This window comes from Pinus tabuliformis, chromosome Q (assembly GCF_031772625.1).
Source record: "Pinus tabuliformis cultivar Carrire ecotype Pingquan chromosome Q, CPIR1, whole genome shotgun sequence".
Lineage (NCBI taxonomy): Eukaryota > Viridiplantae > Streptophyta > Pinopsida > Pinales > Pinaceae > Pinus > Pinus tabuliformis.
Window position 1 is genome coordinate 1,007,796,223 of NC_142296.1, and position 23,739 is coordinate 1,007,819,961.

Below are 23,739 nucleotides of genomic sequence, written 5' to 3' on the forward strand. Positions count from 1 at the left end.
CTACCCTATACTGGGATGTGGAGCACCTCTTAACACAATAAACTCTATGATTATAAACCTTAGGATTATAAACCATAATAGTAATATTGTAAACCAAATATATTAATAAACCCAAGGGATTATTAATATTATCAACATTGCAACAATGATTGTGTTGATGGTGCTAGACTCGCCAACATTCAGGGGATCTCCCCGATATGAAGTCCCAATAGGACCTCACATCGTTTGGTGTAGGAGTTCCATCCAGTATAAAGGCTTGGTTTCTAAATCCTTAAATATTTGCCTTGGCTCTAGCTGTGAGCACAAGGAAGTGATGCAATGGTGTATTCAAAAAGCAAGGGAAGTGTGCATGATGAGTGTGCAGTTGCAACTGTGTCAAGGTTCTTCTACTGTAAAGGGGGGAAAGAAAAGTGCGCCTCTAAGTTAGAGGTAATAGTACCACCAAGGAAGTAATACACATGAACCATAAGGATCCGCCTAAAATTCAGTTGAATAGTCCACAATGGATGCGATGATAGTTACAACCAAAAAACAAGGAAATATCTTTCTAGTGTCCAGTGGAATAGTCCACGAGGATGGGAAAACAATAGCAACCATTACAATGCATTCTCAATAGGATAACCACTAAAATAAACAAAATAGTTAAACTATATTAGTACATGTGAAAGCAAACATGAAATACAAATGTCCACATAATAGTCTTACAAACATTCATAGTCTATGCATGAAGAACGTGCTGGCCTTAAAATGATTCTGTTATTAAGCAAAAATTTCCAAACCACGTGTTTACAATATACATCACTAGTCCCAATAGTGAGACATTGGAACCACTCCTTGCTCCTAAAAGGTTTAGCTGATCTCTCTAATTCCTTGTGGGAGGAGCCAAGGTGAAAAGTCCTTTTCTCATACAATGAGGGGGTATATATAACCAAGGGGTGATGCTTCCCCCTTGTGACTCTATGTCTACCCTCATGAGTGTTTAAATTCCTATGACTTTTCCACTTACATGACTCTTCATATTCATGTGTTTCCTTTGGACTTCCACTTTACAATACATTTGAATACAATATACATGGTTCGCATGAATACTCATGACATGAAATGACATGGCACTGTTGACATGGACTTCTTGATGATGTGGCAATTTCAAGTTACTATTGCTACTGAGAGTTGGATGTCTTCTCAGATATGCTTTCTCTTCTCCTCTGCATAGCTTGGTGATGCAGAGTCTTCGATGATATTAAGTCTTCGATAGTAGTTGCAAACTTCTGTCCCTTTGCTTCCTCTTGATAGATCCACTTGTGAGTTCAACTGTAACAGAGTATCTAAGCATGCTTCCCTCCTTCTTCTCCTTCTTCATCATCTCGCCATGACTTGATAGTGTACATGTTCCTGCAATTCACTCATGACAGGACAACATCAATATGAAACCCCCTAGTTTAGGATGATGCATTCTTATCCATGAACTAAGCCTGGGACAGGTCACCAACTGAGGAAAGGGGCCCAGTGATAATGCATTGTGCAATTCCAGCAGATAAGGGGAGAGGTTGGGCTCTGAGACTACACAATGTGCAGCTCAGGGAGGCTTCAACGAAAGAACTACGCAGTTTTTGGAGGTAGTGGGGTCCAGCTGAGGGAAATATTACTAGAGGAAGCATTTGTGTAGTTTTGGAGGCTAAGGAAGGTTGGGCTTATATGCACTGCGTAATTCTAATAAGCAAGGAAAAGGCTTGAGATTGAAGATACAAAATGTGTAGTTCAAGGTAAATTGGGAGGCACCACTGTGCAATTCTGGAGGTCAAGGGAGGATGTTGGACTCAGGATATTCATAGAGAAGAAACCCTAAAGGGAAGGGACTATGCAGTGCACAGTTCCAAGAAATAGGGTCACATCCTATAGGGTTAAGACTGCATAATGTGCAGTTCATTCGGCACCCGGTGAAGCTAAGTTTCCCGGTCGGGAAGATTTTCTGAAAATGGCTAAGTGTAGGAAGAGAGATGTAATTGTGGTAAACTTCAACTATGATCACACACTTAGCACACTTAGCACACTTTGATGACATGACAACATATATCATTGAAACACACAAACAAGGCATTCCTCTCTGTGTGACTGCCTCATGACAATATATGATAAGTGTGACACTTAAGATAGACTTTAGGACAATCATGATGACACTTGTGCGACAATGCTCAAGACTTTGTGTATGAATGCGACAAATTCTTACATGGTTGGGAAAATTCATATGCATAAAGACTGACCTTCGAAACCACCAAAAAAGGCTTGCAAACATTGTACGACAATCAAAATTGCCAAAATACGATAGTTAATCCAATATGCAAAAGGGACCAAGGAACATCGAGAGAGCTCATGAAATGAGCTTTAGTCTTTGCAACAATCAAGGAAAATACCAAGGAAGGCTCTAAACTTTGGGTGCAAGCCAAAATTTTGGAGGGTGTTGCAACAGCTACAACAAATTTTCAGACTGATTAATATTATAAACCATAGGCTTAATATTATAAACCATAAGATTGATATTATAAACCCTAATATTTTAAAATCTAAGTTTAATATATTAAACCCTAGTTTTTTAAATTAGCAATGTGACGTTGAATGAATTCCATTGTAATGTAACATTGTGACAATGATTATCAAATTGATTGGGATTAACAATATTATAAACTCAACGAATGGATAAACCCAAGGGATTACTAATATTATAAACCCAAGTGATTAATATTATAAACCTAAGTGATTATAAACACGAGGATTAATAATAAACCTTATGAATATAAACCCTAAGATTAATATTATAAACCCTAATAATATAAATTATAAGCCAAATATTAAACCTCAATATTATAATCCAGTATTAAACTTCCTTAATATTATAAACCTAATATTAGACACTAGTTATGTAATGTAATAATGTGACATTGAATAAATTCCAAGCTAATGTAACATTGTGATAATGTTTGTCAAATTAATAATCGTATTGAGACAATGTTTGTCACAATGCAACATTGCATAAATTTGTGTAGCATTCCAATGTCACAATATTAGCCCTAAAGTAAAAAACTTAACATTTTAAAACACTAACATTTTAGTTTTATATTAATCCCTCAGGTTTTATATTATAAACCCTTGGGATTAATATTATAAACTCAAGGAATTAATCTAGCCAAGGGATCATTAATATTATATACCCAATGGATTAATATTTTAAACCCTAGGATTTATATTATAAACCATTAAATTAATATGTCAAACCTAAGATTAATATTACACACACTAAGGTTGTAAACCCTAAGTTTAATATACTAAACCCTAAGAATATAAACCCTCATATTAATATTATAAACCATATGATTAATATTTTAAACCCTAGGTTTGTTGTTAAACCCTAGTATTAATATATTAAATCCTAATTTTGTAATGTCACAATGTGACATTGAATAAATTCCATTATAATGTAACATTGCGGCACTGATTTTCAAATTAATCATTACAGTACGATAATATTTGTCACAATGTGTCGTTGGATATATTTCTAAATATATTAACCCCTAATTTTGTAACATTATAAATACAAGGGATTGATAAACCAAAGGATTATTAATATTATAAACCCAAGGGATTATAAACCATAGGATTAATAATATGAACTCAAGGGATTATAAACACTAAGATTAATATTATAAACCCTATGATTATAAGCCTATAGATTATAAACCGTAATATTAATATTATAAACCCAACAAATTAATAAACTATAGGGATTATTAATATTATAAACATTGCAATAATTATTGTGAGACTCATTAATATTATAAATCTTCAGATTTTAAAATCTAAGTTTAATATATTAAATCCTAATTCTGTAATGTCACAATGTGACATTGAATAAATTCCATTGTAATGTAACATTGCAACAATGATTTTTAAATTTATTGTCAATTGCGACAATGTTTGTCAAAAATGGACATTGGATATATTTCTAAGTATATTAAACCCTAATATTAAACACTAATTATGTAATTTCACAATATCAAACCCTAATATAAAACCCTAACATTATAAAACCCAATATAATAAACCCTAAGATTAATATTACACACTAAGAATGGAAATCCTAAGTTTAATATACTAAATCATAGAAATATAAACCCTAAGATTAATATTATAAATCATAGGATTAATATTATAAATCATAGGCTTAATATTAAACCCTAGGATTACTATTATAAACCCTGAGATTAATGTATTAAACCCTAATTTTGTAATATTGAAATGTGACATTGAATAGATTGCATTGTAATGTAACATTGCGATAATGATTGTCAAATTAATTGTCACATTGTGACAAAATTTGTACACTGTGACATTGGACAAATTTTTAAAAATATTGAACCCTAATTTTGTAATGTTGCAATATTAAACCCTAATATAAAACCCTAACATTATAAAACCCAATATATTAAAGCCTAAGATGAACATATCAAACCTAATATTAATATATCAAACCTAAGATTAATATTACACACACTAAGATTGTAAACCCTAAGTTTAATATACTAAACCCTATGAATATAAACCCTAAGATTAATGTTATAAACCATAGGATTAATACTTTAAACCCTACGATTAATATTAAACATTATGATTGATATTATAAACCCTAATATTAATATATTTAACCATAATTTTGTAATTTCACAATGTGGCATTAAATAAATTGCATTGCAATGTAGCATTGTGACAATGATTTTCAAATTAATCATCACACTGCGACAATATTTGTAATTTTGTAAATATATTTAGAATAAACCAAAAGAATTGATATTATAAACCCAAGGGATTATAAATGTTATGATTATGATTATAAATCGTAATATTAATATTATAAATGTAAAATATTAATAAACCCAAGGGTTTATTAATATTATAAACATTGCAACAATGATTGTCACACTGATTAATATTATAAACCCTATGATTATGGACCCTAGGATTAATATTATAAACCATAAGATCAATATTATAAACCCAAGGTTTTAAAATCTAAGTTTAATATATTAAACACTGGTTTTGTAATGTCGCAATGTGACGTTGAATAAATTCCATTGTAATGTGACATTGTGACAATGATTATCAAATTGATAGTAACATTGTGACAATGTTTGTCAAAATATGATGTTGGGTACATTTCTAAGTATATTAAACCCTAATATTAATCAATAATTATGCAATTTCACAATATTAAACCATAATATCAAACCCTAACATTATAAAACCAAACATAATAAACCCTAAGATTAATATTACACACATTAAGATTGTAAAACCTAAGTTTAATATACTGAACCCTTTAGATACCTAAGATTAATATTATAAACCTCAAGATTAATATTAAACCCTATAATTAATACTATAAACCATGTAATTAATATATTAAACCCTAATTTTGTGATGTTGCATGTGACATTAAATAAATTGCATTGTAATGTAACATTATAAGAATGATTGTCAAATTAATGATCACATTGTGACAAAGTTTGTTACAATGTGATGTTAGACATATTTCTAAAAATATTAAACCCTAATTTTGTAATTTTGCAATATTAAACCCTAATATAAAACGCTAAAATCATCAAACCCAATATATTAAACCCTAATATTAATATATCAAATGTAATATTAATATATCAAATCTAAGATTAGTAGTACAGACAATAAGATTGTAAACCCCGAGTTTAATATACTAAACCCTAGGAATATAAACCTTAAGATTAATTTTATAAACCATAGGATTAATATTTTAAACCCTAATATTAATAATAAACCTTAGGAGTCATATTATAAACCCTAATATTAATATATTAGACCCTAATTTTGTAATGTCACGATGCGACATTGAATAAATTGCATTGTAATGTAGCGTTGCGACAACGATTTTCAAATTAATCGCCACACTGTGACAATATTTGTCATAGTATGCATTTGATATATTTCTAAAAATACTAAACTGTAGTTTTGTAACATCATAAATGCAAGGGATTCATAAACCAAAGGATTATTGATATTATTGTTTTGAGGCTTTTGCGATCAGTGCTTTGTGTGTTGTTATCTTCCGGAGTTTTCGCATCCATGATTTGTTTGTATCGACGTTTCGAGCCCTCCACCGTGGCTCATCATCAGGATAGATCAGTAATTGTATAGGACAGATCTCCTTGAGCTTTAATAAATAGGGATGAGAGATGCACAGGTAATGGAAGCCGACTCTTTTTTTTTTTAATATTTAATTATGTGATTGAAATGTTTAATTTTTTAACTTAGGTTTATATAGTTTGATTAATTAATTAATTAAGTTTATTTATTTATTTATTTGTGGAAGTGTTTTAATTATGTAATAGAATTGTTTAATTTTTAATTATATGTTCAAATAGTTTAATTAATTAATTAATATTTATTTATTTATTTCTTTGTTTATTTATTTTTCAATATTAGAATCATAATTGAATTGTTTAATTAATTAATTTTTTTTATTTTTATTTTTAGAATTGAGTTAGAAATATTAATTATGTGATTGAATGGTTTAAGTTTTAAATTTATGTTTATATAGTTAGATTAATTAATCATAATTGATTAATTAATTAGTTAGGTTTATTATTATTTATTTATTTTATTTTATTTTCTTAATTACTTAATTTATTAATTAATTTATTTTTATTATGTAATAGAATTGCTTAATTTTTAGTTATATGTTCAAATGGTTTAATTAATTAATTAATATTTATTTGTTTAATTATGTGATTGAAATGTGTAATTTTTAACTTATGTTTATATAGTTTGATTAATTAATTTTATTTATTTATTTATTTGTGGAAGTATTTAATTATGTAATAGAATTGTTTAATTTTTAATTATATGTTCAAATAGTTTAATTAATTAATTAAACTATTAATTTAATTAATAGTTTAATTAATATTTATTTATTTCTTTCTTTGTTTATTTATTTTTCAATATTAGAATCATAATTGAATTGTTTAATTAATTAATTTTTTTTTTTTAGAATTGAGTTAGGAATATTTAATTATGTGATTGAATTGTTTAAGTTTTAATTTTATGTTTATATAGTTAGATTAATTAATCATAATCGATTAATTAATTAGTTAGGTTTATTATTATTTATTTATTTATTTTATTTATTAATTAATTAATTAATAAATTAATATTTAATTATTTAATTATTTTTCAATATTAGTATCATAAATGAATTGTTTAATTTTATGTTTATATAGTTTAATTAATTAATTAATTTTATTTATTTACTTATTTATTTTTAGAAATGCTTGATTATGTAATAGAATTGTTTAATTGTTTAATTTTAGGTTCAAAAAATGAGTTTTTAATTTATTTTTATTTAATTTAATTTCTATATATTGGTTATTTATTTGTGATTAATTGTATTATGTTTGTTACTACCCTACTTCATACTTGATGTTTCTTATTATTCAGAGTAAATTAATTTGTTTTGAACTTAATAATAATTTAATGTTTAGTACTAGTTTAATTCTAATGTTTATTTCTATAATTTTAATGTTAATGAATATTAATGTTAATATTGTTAATCTAAGATTTATAGATTATAGTTTTAAGACGTAAATTAATGATTATAATTTTAAGAGTTGGGAGAGATGGTTAAGTTAGGTTAGAAGGGGATGTTCTAGGACATTAGAGTAGGAATCCAATTGTCGCTTATTTTCCATCCTTCGTCTCGATTGAGGTTGTTAGGGTTTTTACCTATTTCTATGGCTTCTCTTAGTTTTCTATGGTGATAATGATCAATTTTGGCTACTACTTTAGAGTTTTCAATGCAAATGTGATGATTGGTTTTACTGGAATGTTCAGCCAGGGCTGAGGTTTTTGAGCGGTTATGTTTTATATCGGCGGCATGTTCCTGAATTCTAGTATGGATAGATCGACCAGTTTCTCCAATGTATGTTTTTCCGCAAGAACACGGAACCATGTAAACTCCTTTGTGGCATTTAGGATCAATAGGATCTTTGACTGATTTTAGGCATCTACTGATGGTGTTCAAGGGTTTGAATGTGGTTCTAATTTTGTTCTTTCTTAATATGTGTGCAATTTTATCTGTTGTGCCTAATATGTAAGGGAGGTGAACCTTGCCAAGATGATCATCTAATGGCTGTTTGTTTTTAGGATTTTCAGCATTCTTGAAGGCTTTGATCACTTGGGGACGGTACCCTAAAGCCAGTAAAGGCCCTACCTTTCATGATCCAGTGCCCCCTCCTCTAGCAGGCCCAAATTAGAAATCTAGGAATGCTTTTCTCTCCTAGAATATTCTGGTGAAAAGGATAATCCAAAATCATCTGAAGCTATGTCTCAATCTCAAGCAATGATGGAGGTGGAAACAGGTCCTGAAAACCCTAAAAGAAAATAAGCAAGCAAAATAAAATCATCGGAAGAGCTATCCAATGGTAAGGAAATTCAACACGTTGTTGTCCAAATTCAGTAAGCCCTTGAGCATAGAGTAAAACTTGACCAAATAAATTATGATGAAAAGGTTATGGTCGCTTTCCTGTGGAACTGGGACAAAGATGGAACAAATGACATTCCTCAAGAACAACTAGATCAATTCCAATGGATCTATAAATAATGGGAAAAATTTGAAGTCCCTATGGAATTCCCTATGGAATTCCCTATGTAATTTTGTAATATTAAACCCTAATATAAAACGCTAAAATCATCAAACCCAATATATTAAACCCTAATATTAATATATCAAATGTAATATTAATATATCAAATCTAAGATTAGTAGTACAGACAATAAGATTGTAAACCCCGAGTTTAATATACTAAACCCTAGGAATATAAACCTTAAGATTAATTTTATAAACCATAGGATTAATATTTTAAACCCTAATATTAATAATAAACCTTAGGAGTCATATTATAAACCCTAATATTAATATATTAGACCCTAATTTTGTAATGTCACGATGCGACATTGAATAAATTGCATTGTAATGTAGCGTTGCGACAACGATTTTCAAATTAATCGCCACACTGTGACAATATTTGTCATAGTATGCATTTGATATATTTCTAAAAATACTAAACTGTAGTTTTGTAACATCATAAATGCAAGGGATTCATAAACCAAAGGATTATTGATATTATTGTTTTGAGGCTTTTGCGATCAGTTCTTTGTGTGTTGTTATCTTCCGGAGTTTTCGCATCCATGATTTGTTTGTATCGACATTTCGAGCCCTCCACCGTGGCTCATCATCAGGATAGATCAGTAATTGTATAGGATAGATCTCCTTGAGCTTTAATAAATAGGGATGAGAGATGCATAGGTAATGGAAGCCGACCCTTTTTTTTTTAATATTTAATTATGTGATTGAAATGTTTAATTTTTTAACTTAGGTTTATATAGTTTGATTAATTAATTAATTAATTTTATTTATTTATTTATTTGTGGAAGTGTTTTAATTATGTAATAGAATTGTTTAATTTTTAATTATATGTTCAAATAGTTTAATTAATTAATTAATATTTATTTATTTATTTATTTGTTTATTTATTTTTCAATATTAGAATCATAATTGAATTGTTTAATTAATTAATTAATTTTTTATTTTTTTTTAGAATTGAGTTAGAAATATTAATTATGTGATTGAATGGTTTAAGTTTTAAATTTATGTTTATATAGCTAGATTAATTAATCATAATTGATTAATTAATTAGTTAGGTTTATTATTATTTATTTATTTTATTTTATTTTCTTAATTACTTAATTTATTAATTAATTTATTTTTATTATGTAATAGAATTGTTTAATTTTTAGTTATATGTTCAAATGGTTTAATTAATTAATTAATATTTATTTGTTTAATTATGTGATTGAAATGTGTAATTTTTAACTTATGTTTATATAGTTTGATTAATTAATTTTATTTATTTATTTATTTATTTGTGGAAGTATTTAATTATGTAATAGAATTGTTTAATTTTTAATTATATGTTCAAATAGTTTAATTAATTAATTAAACTGTTAATTTAATTAATAGTTTAATAGTTTAATTAATATTTATTAATTAATTAATTTATTTATTTATTTTTCAATATTAGAATCATAATTGAATTGTTTAATTAATTAATTTTTTTTTTTAAGAATTGAGTTAGGAATATTTAATTATGTGATTGAATTGTTTAAGTTTTAATTTTATGTTTATATAGTTAGATTAATTAATCATAATTGATTAATTAATTAGTTAGGTTTATTATTATTTATTTATTTATTTTATTTATTAATTAATTAATTAATTAATATTTATTTATTTAATTATTTTTCAATATTAGTATCATAAATGAATTGTTTAATTTTATGTTTATATAGTTTAATTAATTAATTAATTTTATTTATTTACTTATTTATTTTTAGAAATGCTTGATTATGCAATAGAATTGATTAATTGTTTAATTTTAAGTTCAAAAAATGAGTTTTTAATTTATTTTTATTTAATTTAATTTCCATGTATTGGTTATTTAATTGTGATTAATTGTATTATGTTTGTTACTACCCTACTTCATACTTGATGTTTCTTATTATTCAGAGTAAATTAATTTGTTTTGAACTTAATAGTAATTTAATGTTTAGTATTAGTTTAATTCTAATGTTTATTTCTATCATTTTAATGTTAATGAATATTAATGTTAATATTGTTAATCTAAGATTTATAGATTTATAGATTATAGTTTTAAGACGTAAATTAATGATTGTAATTTTAAGAGTGCGGAGAGATGGTTAAGTTAGGTTAGAAGGGGATGTTCTAGGACATTAGAGTAGGAATCCAATTGTCGCTTATTTTCCATCCTTCGTCTCGATTGAGGTTGTTAGGGTTTTTACCTATTTCTATGGCTTCTCTTAGTTTTCTATGGTGATAATGATCAATTTTGGCTACTACTTTAGAGTTTTCAATGCAAATGTGATGATTGGTTTTACTGGAATGTTCAGCCAGGGCTGAGGTTTTTGAGCGGTTATGTTTTATATCGGCGGCATATTTCTGAATTCTAGTATGGATAGATCGACCAGTTTCTTCAATGTATGTTTTTCCACAAGAACACGAAACCATGTAAACTCCTTTGTGGCATTTAGGATCAATAGGATCTTTGACTAATTTTAGGCATCTACTGATGGTGTTCAAGGGTTTGAATGTGGTTCTAATTTTGTTCTTTCTTAATATGTGTGCAATTTTATCTGTTGTGCCTAATATGTAAGGGAGGTGAACCTTGCCAAGATGATCATCTAACGGCTGTTTGTTTTTAGGATTTTCAACATTCTTGAAGGCTTTGATCACTTGGGGACAGTGCATTAAAGCTAGTGAAGGCCCTACCTTTCATGATCCAGTGCCCCCTCCTCTAGCAGGCCCAAATTAGAAATCTAGGAATGCTTTTCTCTCCTAGAATATTCTGGTGAAAAGGATAATCCAAAATCATCTGAAGCTATGTCTCAATCTCAAGCAATGATGGAGGAGGAAACAGGTCCTCAAAACCCTAAAAGAAAATAAGCAAGCAAAATAAAATCATCGGAAGAGATATCCAATGGTAAGGAAATTCAGTAAGCCCTTGAGCATAGAGTAAAACTTGACCAAATAAATTATGATGAAAAGGTTATGGTCGCTTTCCTGTGGAACTGGGACAAAGATGGATCAAATGACATTCCTCAAGAACAACTAGATCAATTCCAATGGATCTATAAATAATGGGAAAAATTTGAAGTCCCTATGGAATTCCCTATGTAATTTTGCAATATTAAACCCTAATATAAAACGCTAAAATCATCAAACCCAATATATTAAACCCTAATATTAATATATCAAATGTAATATTAATATATCAAATCTAAGATTAGTAGTACAGACAATAAGATTGTAAACCCCGAGTTTAATATACTAAAGCCTAGGAATATAAACCTTAAGATTAATTTTATAAACCATAGGATTAATATTTTAAACCCTAATATTAATAATAAACCTTAGGAGTCATATTATAAACCCTAATATTAATATATTAGACCCTAATTTTGTAATGTCACTATGCGACATTGAATAAATTGCATTGTAATGTAGCGTTGCGACAACGATTTTCAAATTAATCGCCACACTGTGACAATATTTGTCATAGTATGCATTTGATATATTTCTAAAAATACTAAACTGTAGTTTTGTAACATCATAAATGCAAGGGATTCATAAACCAAAGGATTATTGATATTATTGTTTTGAGGCTTTTGCGATGAGTGCTTTGTGTGTTGTTATCTTCCGGAGTTTTCGCATCCATGATTTGTTTGTATCGACATTTCGAGCCCTCCACCGTGGCTCATCATCAGGATAGATCAGTAATTGTATAGGATAGATCTCCTTGAGCTTTAATAAATAGGGATGAGAGATGCATAGGTAATGGAAGCCGACTCTTTTTTTTTTTAATATTTAATTATGTGATTGAAATGTTTAATTCTTTAACTTAGGTTTATATAGTTTGATTAATTAATTAATTAATTTTATTTATTTATTTATTTGTGGAAGTGTTTTAATTATGTAATAGAATTGTTTAATTTTTAATTATATGTTCAAATAGTTTAATTAATTAATTAATATTTATTTATTTATTTCTTTGTTTATTTATTTTTCAATATTAGAATCATAATTGAATTGTTTAATTAATTAATTAATTTTTTATTTTTTTTAGAATTGAGTTAGAAATATTAATTATGTGATTGAATGGTTTAAGTTTTAAATGTATGTTTATATAGTTAGATTAATTAATCATAATTGATTAATTAATTAGTTAGGTTTATTATTATTTATTTATTTTATTTTATTTTCTTAATTACTTAATTAATTTATTTTTATTATGTAATAGAATTGTTTAATTTTTAGTTATATGTTCAAATGGTTTAATTAATTAATTAATATTTATTTGTTTAATTATGTGATTGAAATGTGTAATTTTTAACTTATGTTTATATAGTTTGATTAATTAATTAATTAATTTTATTTATTTATTTATTTGTGGAAGTAGTTAATTATGTAATAGAATTGTTTAATTTTTAATTATATGTTCAAATAGTTTAATTAATTAATTAAACTATTAATTTAATTAATATTTTAATAGTTTAATTAATATTTATTTATTTGTTTATTTATTTTTCAATATTAGAATCATAATTGAATTGTTTAATTAATAATTTTTTTTTTTTTTTAAGAATTGAGTTAGGAATATTTAATTATGTGATTGAATTGTTTAAGTTTTAATTTTATTTTTATATAGTTAGATTAATTAATCATAATTGATTAATTAATTAGTTAGGTTTATTATTATTTATTTATTTATTTATTTATTTAATTAATATTTATTTATTTAATTATTTTTCAATATTAGTATCATAAATGAATTGTTTAATTGTTTAATTTTATGTTTATATAGTTTAATTAATTAATTAATTTTATTTATTTTTAGAAATGCTTGATTATGCAATAGAATTGTTTAATTGTTTAGTTTTAAGTTCAAAAAATGAATTTTTAATTTATTTTTATTTAATTTAATTTCCATATAATGGTTATTTAATTGTGATTAATTGTATTATGTTTGTTACTACCCTACTTCATACTTGATGTTTCTTATTATTCAGAGTAAATTAATTTGTTTTGAACTTAATAATAATTTAATGTTTAGTATTAGTTTAATTCTAATGTTTATTTCTATCATTTTAATGTTAATGAATATTAATGTTAATATTGTTAATCTAAGAATACCCTAAAGACGAATGGCGAACCCTAGCTCCCCCGTCTCCTTGCCCTCAGCCGCCGTCGGCTCCTGGACTGCGCTGCGTGAGAAAGGGTTTGAGAAATCTGGGCATAGACTCTGGGGCTGTCTCTCTGCTGCAGATCAGCAACAAGGCCACGCAATTCTCATTGGCTCGAACCACAGCTTTAATGCTTCCAGGCCCCAGGCCGCCGTTGGGTCACAAATCGCTCCGGCCGCGAAGGGATTGAGGAGATCTGGGCAAAGATCATGGGGTCTTCTCTCATCGGCAGGTACTCAAGATCTCCAGGCCATGATCACTGGGGTTGTAGATCTAGAAGAGCCTGCTAGCCTCTTATCAGAGAGCTCCGGGGAAACATGGCCCCGTCCCCCTGTTGCTACGGCACGACGGAGCAGCCCCCTTTCGAATGCTGAAGCAGTGGACAAGGAAAATCGTACGGCTCCCTTAGCCTATCCTCGGACCAGCGCTTCCAGAAAAGAAGGGACGACATTAACCAGATGTATGCCGCCCCTGCACACCAGACCAAGGCCGGATTCGAAACTCTATCAAGGCATTTGCCTTCCCGCTCCTCAGATCGGTTGGGGAAAAAGGCCTTCAGAATCATCCGCAGCTTTTCAGATTCAAATCAGGCTTCTTTCAGGAAAAACTATGCTTCAATGGGTTTGCCAGGCGGATTCAGTGCGGAATCTCAAGCATGCATTGAACATCAAATTGGGGATCCCTTCGGCAGACCAACGCCTTCTCTATCAAGGTAAACATCTTGAGGATCTCTTTCCTATTTCCTTTTATGGCATTGAGAAAGATGCATCTATTATCCTTTCCCTTCGTCTTAGAGGAGGAGCTGGGGGAGAGCCTTCCTCAGCTAAGGCTTTTTCGTACAAAGATGCAGTCCATGGCAAGCAGACTGAAAAGACAGAGCCACCAATACAGACTTCACCCAAGCCCTTTTTGGTTGACAAAGTGGAGGAGATCCCATCAGTTGAAATCTCCTACCCTGATCTTGAAGACGAAACCCAGAAATTTGCTGAAAGAGCCATCATCTGCAGATTCAATGGGCTCTGGCCGCGCTCACAGGATCTTTATGACTGGATCAAAGACAACTGGACTGATCATTGTAAGGTTTATTTCTGTGCAAAAGGATATTTCATAGTGCTGTTCGATGACCTAGAGCATTGCTACAATGCCCTAGACGAAGGCCCTTGGTTCATGGGTTCAGCTGGTCTCTTCCTAACTCCATGGTTTTCCGACTTTGACCCAGCTTCAGCAGTCATCACCAAGGCTCCGGTATGGATCAGGCTTCCAAATCTCCCAGTTCACCTGTGGCGTACAGAAGTATACAGGCAAATAGGCAATGCCCTGGGTAGCTTTCTGAAGGGAGACTACAAGAGAGAGAGGCAAGGTCTCTATACTTATGCCAGAGTTTGTGTGGAGCTGGATTTAAGTAAAGGATTGCCAGAGTACATCAATCTCAAGATCAAGGACGCTATCTGGACCCAGTTTCTAGAGTACGAGAACACTGCCTTCAGATGCCGCCATTGTCACCAAACAGGGCACCTACATATCTCTTGCCCATCGATGTCAGCAAGAGCAAAAAAGGGCCTTTTTGCTCATACCAAGCCCAAGCGTTGGGCTCCCTGCCCACCGCCGCCAACCGGAAGCTCCAGTCCCCCTAGTATGGAAAAGGTTCCAAGTATGGAAAAGGAGGAAAAAGAGTCAGAACCAGATCAGATGACGCAGACGATGGATCCGCCCACGAACATTATGGAGCACACCCATGTCTCAGCAAATTCCCAGAAACGACCCCATGAGACTTCCTCCTCTGATTCAGAGAAGGAGTCCCCAATGATAGAGAACTCCAGTCTCCAAGTTGTTCTTGCCCATCCTCCTCATGAGGGCTGGACAAAAGTTAACAAAAAGAAAGGGAAAAAACATTGTGGTGTAATCACTGTCCCGCTGGGGTAACAGCCTGACAGTTAGTATTTGCTATCGAATCTTCTGGTGTAGCAGTGTTTGTATCTTCCTTCCGAGACCAAGGTTGATGAATTTATCATTTCCGGTCTGTCAGTCTTTTGTCTTTCCTGAAGCTCTGTGATTGTATCTCTCTTCCGGGACCGAGGTTGATGCATCTATCATTTCCGGTCTGACGGTCTTTTGCCTTTCCTGTTTGTACCATATTGATTTCTCTTAATAGATTTAGTCTTTAACGAGAAAAAAAAAATATTGTTAATCTAAGATTTATAGATTTATAGATTATAGTTTTAAGACGTAAATTAATGATTATAATTTTAAGAGTTGGGAGAGATGGTTAAGTTAGGTTAGAAGGGGATGTTCGAGGACATTAGAGTAGGAATCCAATTGTCGCTTATTTTCCATCCTTCCTCTCGATTGAGGTTGTTAGGGTTTTTAACTATTTCTATGGCTTCCCTTAGTTTTCTATGGTGATAATGATCAATTTTGGCTACTACTTTAGAGTTTTCAATGCAAATGTGATGATTGGTTTTACTGGAATGTTCAGCCAAGGCTGAGGTTTTTGAGCGGTTATGTTTTATATCGGCAGCATGTTCCTGAATTCTAGTATGGATAGATCGACCAGTTTCTTCAATGTATGTTTTTCCACAAGAACACGGAACCATGTAAACTCCTTTGTGGCATTTAGGATCAATAGGATCTTTGACTAATTTTAGGCATCTACTGATGGTGTTCAAGGGTTTGAATGTGGTTCTAATTTTGTTCTTTCTTAATATGTGTGCAATTTTATCTGTTGTGCCTAATATGTAAGGGAGGTGAACATTGCCAAGATGATCATCTAATGGCTGTTTTTTTTTAGGATTTTCAGCATTCTTGAAGGCTTTGATCACTTGGGGACGGTGCCCTAAAGCCAGTAAAGGCCCTACCTTTCATGATCCAGTGCCCCCTCCTCTAGCAGGCCCAAATTATAAATTCAGGAATGCTTTTCTCTCCTAGAATATTCTGGTGAAAAGGATAATCCAAAATCATCTGAAGCTATGTCTCAATCTCAAGCAATGATGGAGGTGGAAACAGGTCCTGAAAACCCTAAAAGAAAATAAGCAAGCAAAATAAAATCATCGGAAGAGCTATCCAATGGTAAGGAAATTTAACACGTTCTTGTCCAAATTGAGTAAGCCCTTGAGCATAGAGTAAAACTTGACCAAATAAATTATGATGAAAAGGTTATGGTCGCTTTCCTGTGGAACTGGGACAAAGATGGATCAAATGACATTCCTCAAGAACAACTAGATCAATTCCAATGGATCTATAAATAATGGGAAAAATTTGAAGTCCCTATGGAATTCCCTATCTAATTTTGCAATATTAAACCCTAATATAAAACGCTGAAATCATCAAACCCAATATATTAAACCCTAATATTAATATATCAAATGTAATATTAATATATCAAATCTAAGATTAGTAGTACAGACAATAAGATTGTAAACCCCGAGTTTAATATACTAAACCCTAGGAATATAAACCTTAAGATTAATTTTATAAACCATAGGATTAATATTTTAAACCCTAATATTAATAATAAACCTTAGGAGTCATATTATAAACCCTAATATTAATATATTAGACCCTAATTTTGTAATGTCACGATGTGACATTGAATAAATTGCAATGTAATGTAGCGTTGCGACAACGATTTTCAAATTAATCGCCACACTGTGACAATATTTGTCATAGTATGCATTTGATATATTTCTAAAAATACTAAACTGTAGTTTTGTAACATCATAAATGCAAGGGATTCATAAACCAAAGGATTATTGATATTATTGTTTTGAGGCTTTTGTGATCAGTGCTTTGTGTGTTGTTATCTTCCGGAGTTTTCGCATCCATGATTTGTTTGTATCGACATTTCGAGCCCTCCACCGTGGCTCATCATCAGGATAGATCAGTAATTGTATAGGAGAGATCTCCTTGAGCTTTAATAAATAGGGATGAGAGATGCATAGGTAATGGAAGCCGACTCTTTTTTTTTAATATTTAATTATGTGATTGAAATGTTTAATTTTTTAACTTAGGTTTATATAGTTTGATTAATTAATTAATTAATTTTATTTATTTATTTATTTGTGGAAGTGTTTTAATTATGTAATAGAATTGTTTAATTTTTAATTATATGTTCAAATAGTTTAATTAATTAATTAATATTTATTTCTTTATTTCTTTGTTTATTTATTTTTCAATATTAGAATCATAATTGAATTGTTTAATTAATTAATTATTTTTTTATTTTTTTTAGAATTGAGTTAGAAATATTAATTATGTGATTGAATGGTTTAAGTTTTAAATTTATGTTTATATAGTTAGATTAATTAATCATAATTGATTAATTAATTAGTTAGGTTTATTATTATTTATTTATTTTATTTTATTTTCTTAATTACTTAATTTATTAATTAATTTATTTTTATTATGTAATAGAATTGTTTAATTTTTAGTTATATGTTCAAATGGTTTAATTAATTAATTAATATTTATTTTTTTAATTATGTGATTGAAATGTGTAATTTTTAACTTATGTTTATATAGTTTGATTAATTAATTTTATTTATTTATTTATTTGTGGAAGTATTTAATTATGTAATAGAATTGTTTAATTTTTAATTATATGTTCAAATAGTTTAATTAATTAATTAAACTATTAATTTAATTAATAGTTTAATTAATATTTATTTATTTCTTTCTTTGTTTATTTATTTTTCAATATTAGAATCATAATTGAATTGTTTAATTAATTAATTTTTTTTTTTTAAGATTTGAGTTAGGAATATTTAATTATGTGATTGAATTGTTTAAGTTTTAATTTTATGTTTATATAGTTAGATTAATTAATCATAATTGATTAATTAATTAGTTAGGTTTATTATTATTTATTTTATTAATTAATTAATTAATTAATATTTATTTATTTAATTATTTTTCAATATTAGTATCATAAATGAATTGTTTAATTTTATGTTTATATAGTTTAATTAATTAATTTTATTTATTTACTTATTTATTTTTAGAAATGCTTCATTATGCAATAGAATTGTTTAATTGTTTAATTTTAAGTTCAAAAAATGAGTTTTTAATTTATTTTTATTGAATTTAATTTCCATATATTGGTTATTTAATTGTGATTAATTGTATTATGTTTGTTACTACCCTACTTCATACTTGATGTTTCTTATTATTCAGAGTAAATTAATTTGTTCTGAACTTAATAATAATTTAATGTTTGGTATTAGTTTAATTCTAATGTTTATTTCTATCATTTTAATGTTAATGAATATTAATGTTAATATTGTTAATCTAAGATTTATAGATTTATAGATTATAGTTTTAAGACGTAAATTAATGATTATAATTTTAAGAGTTGGGAGAGATGGTTAAGTTAGGTTAGAAGGGGATGTTCTAGGACATTAGAGTAGGAATCCAATTGTCGCTTATTTTCCATCCTTCGTCTCGATTGAGGTTGTTAGGGTTTTTACCTATTTCTATGGCTTCCCTTAGTTTTCTATGGTGATAATGATCAATTTTGGCTACTACTTTAGAGTTTTCAATGCAAATGTGATGATTGGTTTTACTGGAATGTTCAGCCAGGGTTGAGGTTTTTGAGCGGTTATGTTTTATATCGGCGGCATGTTCCTGAATTCTAGTATGGATAGATCGACCAGTTTCTCCAATGTATGTTTTTCTACAATAACACGGAACCATGTAAACTCCTTTGTGGCATTTAGGATCAATAGGATCTTTGACTAATTTTAGGCATCTACTGATGGTGTTCAAGGGTTTGAATGTGGTTCTAATTTTGTTCTTTCTTAATATGTGTGCAATTTTATCTGTTGTGCCTAATATGTAAGGGAGGTGAACCTTGCCAAGATGATCATCTAATGGCTGTTTGTTTTTAGGATTTTCAGCATTCTTGAAGGCTTTGATCACTTGGGGGCGGTGCCCTAAAGCCAGTAAAGGCCCTACCTTTCATGATCCAGTGCCCCCTCCTCTAGCAGGCCCAAATTAGAAATCTAGGAATGCTTTTCTCTCCTAAAATATTATGGTGAAAAGGATAATCCAAAATCATCTGAAGCTATGTCTCAATCTCAAGCAATGATGGAGGTGGAAACAGGTCCTGAAAACCCTAAAAGAAAATAAGCAAGCAAAATAAAATCATCGGAAGAGCTATCCAATGGTAAGGAAATTCAACACGTTCTTGTCCAAATTCAGTAAGCGCTTGAGCATAGAGTAAAACTTGACCAAATAAATTATGATGAAAAGGTTATGGTCGCTTTCCTGTGGAACTGGGACAAAGATGGATCAAATGACATTCCTCAAGAACAACTAGATCAATTCCACTGGATCTATAAATAATGGAAAAAATTTGAAGTCCCTATGGAATTCCCCGCTCGCCCCCCCCCCCCCCCCCCCCCCCCCGCCCCCCCACCCCCCCCCCCCCCGCCCCCACATGTCCTTAGCTATACACAAAGAGGAAATAACCACCAAGCATGCTGAATCCAACTCAGGATCTAGGAAGAATGGCAGAAGACCCACCAATGAAGTGATTAGAGAAGCATGGTTGATCTTAGTTAACTTAGGACAAGCCAATGTCCTCATGGAATACTACCATTGTTATATAACCCCTCCTCAGTGAAGGTGGTCTCCTGGAACATAAGGGGTGTCAACTCAAAGGGAATGTTGAGATACTTGAGGGATTAATTTAGCAGGAAAAATCAGATATCATAGTCTTGCAGGAAACTAAGGTTACGTAGGATAAACTAAGTGAAATCACGAGCAGAAGTTGGCCCACGACAGATTGCATGGAATTGGATGCAAGGGGTAGTGCAGGAGGGTTAGGAATCCTTTGGGACTCCAGATCTATCTCTTTTGGGAATTGTATTACTTACCCTAACACTCTTTCATGCCAATTTGAATGTATAGGCTCCCTAAAGAAGGTTTGGTTAACAGGGGTTTATGGTCCTTCTCTGCCAGGGATGAAGCCAAATTTTCTCTGTAGTCTATGACAAGTAAAGGAGCTTCTGGGCACGACCAAATGGATTCTTGCAGGATATTTCAATCTGATCAAGGATCTGGGAAAAAATAAAGGAGGAGTTTGATGGTTGGATCCTATCTCTCTCTCCTTTCAGGATTTTATTTAACATCCCAGAGTAGAAGACATTGATTTCATTATTGTATATTTCACATGGAATAACCGATGAGGAGGTAAGCACTAGATCGCCTGACATCTGGATTTATTCCTTATCTTAGATGAGATCCTCTAGCAGGACTTATACTTTCAAGCTTCGATCCTTCCCTACATGGGATCAGATGATTGGCTTATCTTCCTGGAAATTGGCTTGAGGATGGCGTCAAGGAACAAACCTTTTCACCTTGAATATTTCTGGCTCAAAAAACCTAAATTCATAGCAAAGTTAGAAGAATGGTGGAAGGATATCGGTGTGATGAGGCACAATCATATGGAAACTTTCTAGCTTAAATTGAAAGAACTTAAAGGAAGGATTAAAGCATGGAATCATTCCTATTTCAACAATATTCATCATGAAAAGAGGTAGTTGGAGGAGGTAATGTGGCCAATCCAGCAAGGGATCATCTTAGAAGGTCAGAATGAAACTCTTATTTCTCAGGAGGGTTAGGCCCTCAAATACCTTGAGAAAAGGAGAAAATAGGAGGAAATCCTTTGGAGGAAAAAATCGAGGGTCCAATGGCTCAAATAAGGTGAGAAAAACATGAAATTATGTCACAGGACTATGTTAAAGCATTGACAGTTTAACATAATCGTTTCTCTCAATGGATTGGGAGGAAAAATACTTCTTTAGCATGAGGATATTTCATAGGAGTTGAACACCCACTTTGAGACCCTGTTCACAGAGCCAAGAATAGAGCAAAGTGGGGCCATCTCCAGAATTAGGTAATGCATTCCCAAACTAATCTCAAAAGATCAAAATGAGGCTCTCATGAGGGATATCTCCTAAGAAAAAGTCAAAGAGGTCATTAGTGTGCTCCTCTCAAACAAAGTTTCGGGCCCTAATGGATTTACCTCTGAACTCTTTAAAGTTGGCTGGCACTTTCTAGGGGTAAAAATACATGAATTGGTCAAGGAATCTCGTTGATCCTAATGAATATGGTCGGGCTTGAATGCTACATTTCTCACACTTATTCCAAAAAAATGTTTTGCGTTGGATCTAAAGGGGTTCCCACAAATTTCCCTGTGTAACTTCATTGGAAAGATTATTCAAAAATTTTATTCAGGCATCTAAAACCTTTACTGAAAATGATTATCGGACCTAAGAAATTGGGCTTCATGGAAGGCAAAAAAATTATGGATGGTATCCTAGTGGCTCATGAGGTAGTCCACTCTTTATCCTCGTCCAAATCTCTAGGTATGCTTATTAAACTTGACCTCTATAAAGCTTACAACTACCTGAATTGAAATTATATCCTATTTATTCTAGATTATTTTAGTTTCTTTCACTCATGGATTAGATGGGTTAAATCTATGATTGAAACTCCATTCTATTCCATTCTCGTCAATGGTTTTCCATATCATACCTTTCAAGGTTCTAAGGGTCTGAGACAAGGGGATCCCATATCCTCATTTATTTTTATTATAGTAGCATAGGGTTTGGACCATTTCATTAAATATTCATCTGAGTCCTGTCATCTCCAAGGCTTAAGACTTTCTCTGGAGGCCCCTTCCATAATGCATCAACAATTAATCGATGGCAATATATTAAATGGAAATCCAACTTTAAAATAAGCTAAGAAATTTGGTTTCATCCTTGGGGAGTTTCAACAGGCCTCAGGTAAACTTATCAATGGGGAAAAATATGATATCATTTTTTTCAATACCCATCCAAGGGTGCAAAGAAATCTGCCCTAGACCCTTGGCTTCTGAATCGATTTTCTTCCTAGTAATTATCTCGGAGCCCCTTGGTCTCTAATTCCATTAGAATAACATATTGGAAAGAGTTGTTGAGCTGTATTGATCAGAAGCTTTCTAGCTGGACCTTGAGGGTTTTAAAATCTGCTAGTCGGCTTGTTCTTTTAAGAGCAGTCCTGTAAGCAATTCTGATATATCAAATTTCATCACTTCCAAACCTCCGTAGTATTTACAAGGATTTAATAGCCAAGTTTCAGATATTTCTTTGGTTGGGGACTTAGATCGAGTGGAAATGGGCGCTAGTGGCCTGGGTTAAATTATGCAAACCTAAGATCCATGGAGGCCTCAAACTGAAATATCCAGAGCTCTTGTCAAAATCTCTTAGTGGAAAAATTTGGTGGCGATAGTTGCAGGGTGCATAAGAGATCTAGAAGATCCTCTGGTCATTTAAATATGACTCAGCTGGTAGCGATGACCCTCTGAACGATCATCAACATTTTTTGAATGGCTCCTCTATCTGGAATATGGCTAAAGCGAATTGGGATATTATAAAGGATCATGGATTTTGGGAAGTCTGGAATGGATGTAAAGCCATATTTTTGGAGGAGGATTGGATGTAATACCCCAAGATAAACCAAGAAGAGAACTTCGGGATATATAAGCATTCACCTCTCACCTAGGAGTCATGTGAGTCAAGGAATTTTGGAAAGATACCAATAGGGCATTGAAATGGAGAGTGTGGAAATCCCCAATGCATTGGACATCTCATTTCCCACATTTGGATTAGGAGGCCCTAGTCTTGATCCTTTGGCATTGACCTATATTAAACACTGGAGAACCAGGTAAACTCAGATGGAGCCATTTTCTGAGAGGGATGTTTTCTCTCAAGGAATATTGTTTTATGGTGTCTCCTTTTACAAATCTGGATACTAATCCTTTATGGAAAAGAATCTGGTTGGAAAAGAATCTGGTATTCC